This window comes from Furipterus horrens, unplaced genomic scaffold (assembly GCF_987537825.1).
Source record: "Furipterus horrens unplaced genomic scaffold, mFurHor1.1.pri manual_scaffold_1, whole genome shotgun sequence".
NCBI classification, from domain to species: Eukaryota; Metazoa; Chordata; class Mammalia; order Chiroptera; family Furipteridae; genus Furipterus; species Furipterus horrens.
In genome coordinates this window covers 73,087,422-73,095,303 of record NW_028327171.1, presented here as the reverse complement: position 1 = coordinate 73,095,303, position 7,882 = coordinate 73,087,422, and the positions used below count along the sequence as shown (strand labels likewise).

The 7,882-nt window shown below is 35.0% G+C and overlaps 1 pseudogene; it reads left to right on the top strand.

Annotated features, from left to right (window-relative positions):
• The first annotated feature begins 871 nt into the window (after window positions 1–871).
• On the top strand, window positions 872–1,340 carry LOC150021285 (tropomyosin alpha-4 chain pseudogene; annotated as a pseudogene).
• Window positions 1,341–7,882: the final 6,542 nt, after the last annotated feature.

The window sequence follows — 7,882 nt, the reverse complement described above, 5'->3', positions numbered from 1 at the left end:
ACTGAGCAAGTAGAGCAACAAATCTGCATCAAATCTTGCATTAAGCTTGAACATTTCTCTGCAGAAACTATTAGGATGATTCAGATGGTCACAGCTATGGGCAACTGGTGACTGGAAGCTTCACCACACCATCTGCTTCCTCATGCATCATGTCTCCTGCACAGTCTTTTGGCAAAACATCAACCACCCAGGTGACTCAGCCCCCTTTACAGCCCAGGTTTGGCACCCTGTGACTTCTGTTTTTTCCCAAAACTCAAACCACCTTTGAATGGGAAAAGTTTTCAGAACATCCATGAGATGCAGAAAAATATGATGGTGCAGTTGATGGTTATTGGGAGAACTGTGTGAGGTCCCAAAATAACTACTTTGAAGGGGACTGAGGCATCATTGTCCTATGTACAATTTTTTTTGTACCTTCTTTAATAAATGTCTCTATTTTTCACATTACATGCCTGAATACCTTCTGGAGAGACCTCATACAATGATCTCCATTTTCAGCAGTGTTTTTAAACAGTGTTTAATAAATACTAACCAAGCAAGAAAAGGCTCAGGCCTCGGGTGTCACTGCTGAGTCTTTCAGCTAAGTCTGGCCTGCTGAGTACCCACTGGCTGGCCTCAACTCCCTGGAGGCGGTGAAACACAGGAGCCAGGCATTGCAGCAGCAAGCGGATGAGGCAGAGAACCCCATGCAGGGCCTGCATGGGAACTGGAGGGGTGAACATGACCAGTCAGAGAAAGCTGAAGCAGATGTAGCAGCTTGCAATCGATGTATCTGCCTCATGAAGAAGAGTTGGACAGGGCTTGAGGACTGGCTACAGCCCTGTGGAAGCTAAGGGAAGCAGGAAAGGCTAATGATGACAGCCAGAGAGGAATGAAAGTGATATGAAACTGGGACATGAAAGAGGAGAAAATGGAGATCCGGGAGTTGCAGCTCAAGGAGGCCAAGCATTTTGCAGAGGAGCTTGACTGCAAATACAAGGAGGTAGCTCCTAAATTGGTCATCCTGGAGGGAAAGCTGGAGAGGGGAGAGGAGCTGCTGAGGTGTCTGAACTAGAATGTAGTGATCTGGAAGAAGAACTCAAGAATGTTACTAACAACCTGAAATCGCTGGAGGCTGCCTCTGCAAAGTATTCTGAAAAGGAGCATAAGTATGAAGAAGAAATTAAACTTCTGTCTGACTAACTGAAAGAGTCTGAGACCCATGCTAAATTTGCAGAACAATTGCAAAACTGAAAACGGCAATTGATGACCTGGAAGAAAAACTTGCCCAGGCCAAGCAAGAGAACATGAACTTATATGAGATACTGGATCAGACACTAAATGAACTTAACTGTGTATAAGCAAAACCAGAAGAATCTTGTTCCAACAGAAGCTCCATATCTCTGTGTATTTCTCCTCTCTGTGATAAGTTTCTTTTGTTACTGTACCTGCACAAATTATGAATATCTGACCAAATATTTTGTATCCGAGGTTTGAGCACCAGTTCAATCTAATCCCTTCCCCTTTCTTCCCAAATAGAAACAGATTTTTCAGTTCTAGTTTTATTCTTAAATTTTATTTATTTCTAAGCTAGGTAGGGTGTTTCCTATTGTACATTAGTCTCTTAAAAATGAAGGAAAAGTTTTACACACATTTCTCAGTAAGTTATACATAAACATCAAGAAAAAGATAAAAAGTAGTAATTTTAAATGAGTAAAGTATTTGAGCAGTAACTTCAAAACTGACTATACACAATGGTCAATAACCATAAAAAATTATCCTCATTAGTATAAGAGAAAAGCAAAAATAATACCCTATACAATGTAATACTATATACCTCAAAATGGATAAAATTTTAAGACTAAACAATCCCAGATGGTAGCGAGATTATGAAACCTTTTTCTTAACTGCCTGAAGCGGTATGAACTATGGTAACTATGTTGGGAAACTATTTTGCAGAGTTTACTAAATGTTAAGTGTAGGTGTCCCCATGAATCAGAATTTTACTTCTAGGACTGAAACAAACAGAAATGTGTACATCTGTATACTATGAGACATGAACACAACTTTTCAAAGTGTCGTCATTTGTCATGGTTCCAAACTGAAAATAGTCTAAATGTATATTGATGACAGAATGGGTGAATAACTGAATCACTGCTATCAGTAAGAGTGAATCTCACATGTATGCAAACAAAATGTTATGAAGGCATGTTTATGTTTATAAAAAATTTTAAAAACAGGAAAAGTAATCTATGCTATTACAAGTCATAATAGTGGGTCCTTGGAAGAAAAATAATACAAGAGATGAAATTTTCTCATGTTTAATTTCTATTCATATATCTTTACATGTGAAATGCTTTAATGTAACAACCCATCTTTGGCCACAGAGCCAACATATACTGGCACATTAAGTTATTTTTTCATGTCTAATTCAAGTCACAGAAATAAATTTCACTTCTTGGGTCATCTTATGGTGACCTTCTACCTTCACTATGTACACACAATTATCAAGCACTTGCTTTGTGTAAAATCCAGGTCTATCATTGACTCTGGTTATTTTTCCAGTGAACTCTTTTCAGAAAGGCTATTTAAAATGTCAATTTGTGCTGATGTTGTGTGATAGAGTATTTTTCTTGACTAACTAACTATGGGCTTCTGGCTCTTCTGCCTTCATTGATTATCTAGCATTCTTGAACAAAGACTAATGATCAAACAAGAAAGGCAAAATAGACAAACATGAAGAAAACTGGTTAAAGGAAAAGCCTCCATGTCTTATGTCAGCATTACTCTCCCCGTCTAGTTCTGGACAGTGTCTGTGAAGCCTGTGTAAGCACAGTTGTCAGCATGTGCTGATTCAGTTGTGTCCCTGATTATAAGAAATCATGCAGTTGAGAAGGGTTATGCCCTAGAGATTTCTTTGAAATATTGGCTATTCCTTGCCCTAGTTTTTGAAACTTCAAATTGAACTAGAAACTTCAGTAATAGCAAACATACAAATGTAAAATTTCGAAACAGATAAAATCATTGTAATATTGCTAAATGCAATTCACTTTATCAGTGGTAGTAAAAATTTACCTGAATATTATTGATGGAGAGTTTATAATCACCAACCCCATATAATACATTATTTTATCTAAAACTTTATCTCAATGTAAAAGTTATCTAAGATTAAATGCCTACCATGATTTTGAATGGAATGCCATGTTTAACCACCCTTGTTTTTGCTATTTTAACATATGATAAGTCCATGGACTATCCTAAAACTCAAATGAGTTATGATTTCACAATTAGGTTTTGAAGTTATGGTGTATATAGATATGCATATATATATATATATTTGTAAAATAAAAACTTAAGAATACATACTATTCACATTTATTGATACTCTCATTTGTTTATTCCACTATTTAATGGGTTCCTACTATGTACTAAAGAAAGCTAACATTCTGTTTTAGCAATGATGTTATAACAAATATTTAATAAATATTTATTAGAAGTTTGCTTAGATTTATTAATTAGATATATTAATATAATATGCTTTGATACCAATACCACAAAATAGCTAAAACATAACACTGTGGCATTTTTTATGATAAGCATGTTTTTATATGCCTGTATCAGTGATTTCAACTGTTGTGCCACAAGAATTTTTTAAACATGCAATAATTGACTATTTATTCGAGCACTGACTTCTTTTCCCTCAGATTGTCAAATAAAAGAACAATAACATCCAATACAATAATAGCCATCAAGTGTAAATGAATGAAAATTATATTTACATTTTTTGTCAGATTGGCAGAGTATATTTTTTTGGTTTTCTGCAGAATTTTAGTAATTTTTTAATGTGCACCATAAAATTTAAAAAGGTTGAAAGTTGCTGGTTTACTGGTTTATATAAAATATATGTATGTATCAGTAATTCATTTTTAAGTAAGTTGTAATTGAAACAATGTTATGTAAGTTCACTTGAAGAGATACAACTTTATAATACTTGATAAAAATATCTGGGATACAGATAATGTAGATTGATCTTGACCACTTAAAAAGCATTTATTTTTATTTAAGAAATCAAGAATTGATTATAAATAACTGAAAATTACTTTCAGTACTTAATTTAATAAAATGATGAAATCAGAAATATTTTATAGACACACAGAAATAAAGGATTTAATACTAATGCAAATAAGGACTGGAGAGATTTAGAATTCTTATCATATTGATTGAAATTATGTAAGCATTTGAGCTTCCCAAAGAACAAAAGCATAATGAAATAAAAAATAAACAAACAAATAGGGAAAAAACAGGACTGAATCCACATTAAAGACATGTGTAGAGATGTAGAGAAAAGTAAATCTTTTAGCTTATAAATCACATTTTTCAGAAGAATATAATGTGTAACATCAGATATATTTTCTTTCTCTGGTTATTAGTAAGATGCATTTTCTCTTCTGCTCCAAGGATTAAATACAATATACAGTATCCAAGAAAAGAAAGTGGATGAGTCATTTATGTATTAAGGGCCATTTTCTTTACTTTGTAACTATAAATTATTGTTTTTCAAATTGGGTCCTATCTATTCCCTAATATAACATATTAATGAACAGATATCATATTTCAATTTACATCTCTCAGAAATAATACTGTTTTGTGGATAATTGTATTCTAGTGCTTAGACTATTGTTAATTGGCTTGTGTACCTGTGATACACACTTTTACCTTTTATTTATACCTAATATATATTTTAAATCTAACAAAATTATAACATTAATTTCTGAGATTACTTTTTTTTTTTGGCCCATCCCACTACCCCTCCTATTTCCTGTTTAAGAATTTTATTTCTGCTATGTATTTTTAATATTCATGGGCTTTTGAGCCAAGTTTTCTGGACATGAATTCTGGTTCTGCCCTCCATTAGTAGGGAAACCTTTGAAAAGTTTCTTAAACTCTCTGTGACTCAGTAATGTTACCTATACCTGAAGATAATGATCATAACAATTTAGTGGAATCAATGTAAAAAAAAAAAAAAAAAAAAACTATATCTTTCCCTGGACAGCGTGGCTCAGTTGGTTGGGCACTGCTCCACCGACTGAAGAGTTTCAGGTTCAATTCTCAGTCAGAGCACAGGCCTGGCCAGGGGACATGCACGAGGTGGCTGATCAATGTTTCTCTCCCTGTCTTTCTCCCTCCATTCTTATACTAGAATCAATAAAAGAAAAAAATGTCTAATGTCCCTTAGAATGTTTATATGTAATGAATGTTAACTTTTTAACTTAACTTCCATAAATTTATTTTTTATTTGACAATTTAATTTGATAAAAAAGTAATAATACTAAAAATATTTCTGTTATTCATTAATTTTATGGCAACATCCTTCTAATGGGAAATTTCTCATTAGGAAAAGTGAAACATTCAGAACTCTTTATTTTAAAAAATCTCTCATGAACCCAAATTTATAAGGGTCCATTACCTGAACAGGATCCAGATATATTATTTAATCATTTAAAGATACTTCTGGGTAAGTTTTGCACTTGGGGAATTGCATCATAATTTGATTTGTTCTTGCATCATACTGCATGTAATGTCCAGACTTCATTAAATGTTTTTCCATTTAATTAAAAAATATGAAATATTATAATATCAAGGTAACAACAGTAAGATTTTTAAAGCAAGTATTTAACAGGCTCCCTACTGACATAAGGCCCTGAGAAAGGGTAACAATGTGTCACTTCAAAAGGTTATTCAAGCTTTTAAAACCCACTATCTCAATTATTTTAAAGTAATTTAAGTTTTATTTTTTCTAGTAAATCATATTTAGATAATTTTGTAGTGATGCCTAAGTTTAAGTAATACTCCTCCCAAAAAAAGTAGGTAACAAAACAAAGAAGCCAATAGGGAAAATTTTTAAGAATCTTTTTAATAATTCTCTAAGCTATAAATCACTCTACAATAAATATTTTAATTTCAATTCCTCAGATATTAAAGGAAGTATATTAGTGTCAAATATGAAATTCTCATGAAAATTTTAATACACATTTAATTAGAAGAATTATATTTATAAATTGACATTTATACTTGAACATATAAAATATCTGATCACATTTTAATATCTGACATTATAATAACAATAAATAATTCTATAATAATATAAAATAGACAAAAAGAATGTACCTTGGTTGTGAAGAATATTCTATGAATCTGACCTCAAAGGCAAGGGGAGTAAAGGCAAAGGTAAGTGAATGAAACTATATTAAACTAAAAAGCTTCTGCAGGACTTCCGGTCAAGATGGAGGCGTAGACAGACATGCTGCATCTCCCTCCACAACTAAGAAGGAATACAACTACCTCAAAACTAGAAACAACCAGAAGTTCCAGAAAATCAAACCTCATGGAAGTCCAACAAACAAAGGTATAAAGAAGAAATACCCATCCAGACAGGTAGGAGAGGTGGAGCCGGGGCAGAAAGGATGTGTTGTGGTAGCAGCAGCAGCAGCAGCAGCAGCAGCAGACCAGCAGAAAACTCAGTCACATGTTTTAAAAAGTCAGGAGGGACACCTGGGGAGCATTCCCACCTCCTCAGTGGACCTTGAAGCCCACAGTTCCAGCACCAGGGAAAATCAAGCCACATTGCTCTGACTGCGCAGACCACTGGGGGTTGGAGTGAAGGCAGAAACTGCCAGTCTCAGCAGAGTCCACTTATTTAAAGGGTTCCCATGGTCCTAGATCATCCACAAACCCACCCACTCTGGGAATGATGGCCAGAGCAACAGCTAGAGAGGCACCAGTCCCATACTGAACTAGGAGAAGTGCCTGGAAAAGGGGCAAGTGCTGAGCCAGCGGCTTTATTCCCCCTCAGACCCATCCCCCACAAACAACACCACAACATGGTGAAATGGGTCACCCTTTACTGATGAATATCTAAGGCTCCACCCCTTACAATGTAACAAGAGCGACAGCTCTACCTAAGACACAGAGGCAAACAAACACAGGAACCTGTCAAGATGAGGAAACAAAGAAGTATGTCCCCAAAGAGGGAACGGATGAAGGTTCCAGTGGGAGAACTAAGTGATGAGGAGATAGCCAACCTAACAGATTGGGTGATAGCCAATCTAACAGATGCAGAGTTTAAAACACTGGTGATAAAAATGCTCACAGGCTTGACAGATATGCTTGAGTACAGCAAATGTATTAGCAAAGAAGTGAAGGCTATGCTAAATGAAATGAAGAAAATCCACACAAACCAATGGTAAAGGAAAGGAAACTGGAGTTCAAATCAATGATTTGGAACATAAGGAAGAAAAACCAGTATAGAATGAGGAAACAAAAATTGACAAAAAAAAAACAAAAAAAAACAAGGAGATGCTTAGGAACCTCTGGGACAACTTTAAATGTACCAACATCTGAACCACAAGGATGCCAGGAGGAGAAGAGGAAGAACAAGAAGTTGAAAACTTACGTGAGAAAATAATGAAGGAAAATTCCCCTAATTTGGTGAAGGAAATAGACATACAAGTCCAAGAAGCACAAAGAGTCCCAAACAGTCCTGGCTGCTGTGGCTCAGTGGATTGAGTGTCAGTCTGTGAAACAAGTGTCGCTGGTTCAATTCCCAGTCAGGGCACATGACTAGGTTGCATGTCAGGTCCCCAGTTGGGGGCATGAGTGAGAGGCAACCACAAAGTGATATTTCTCTCCCTCTCTTTCTCCTTTCCCCTTTCTCTAAAAATAAACAAATAAACAAACAAATAAATAAATTTTTAAAAAAGAGTCCCAAACAAACTAGGCTCAAAAAGGACCACACCAAGACACATCATCATTAAAATGCCAAAATTTCAAGATAAAGTGAGAATCTTAAAAGCAACAAGAGAAAAGCAGAGCATTACCTCCAGAGGGGTGACTATAAGACTAT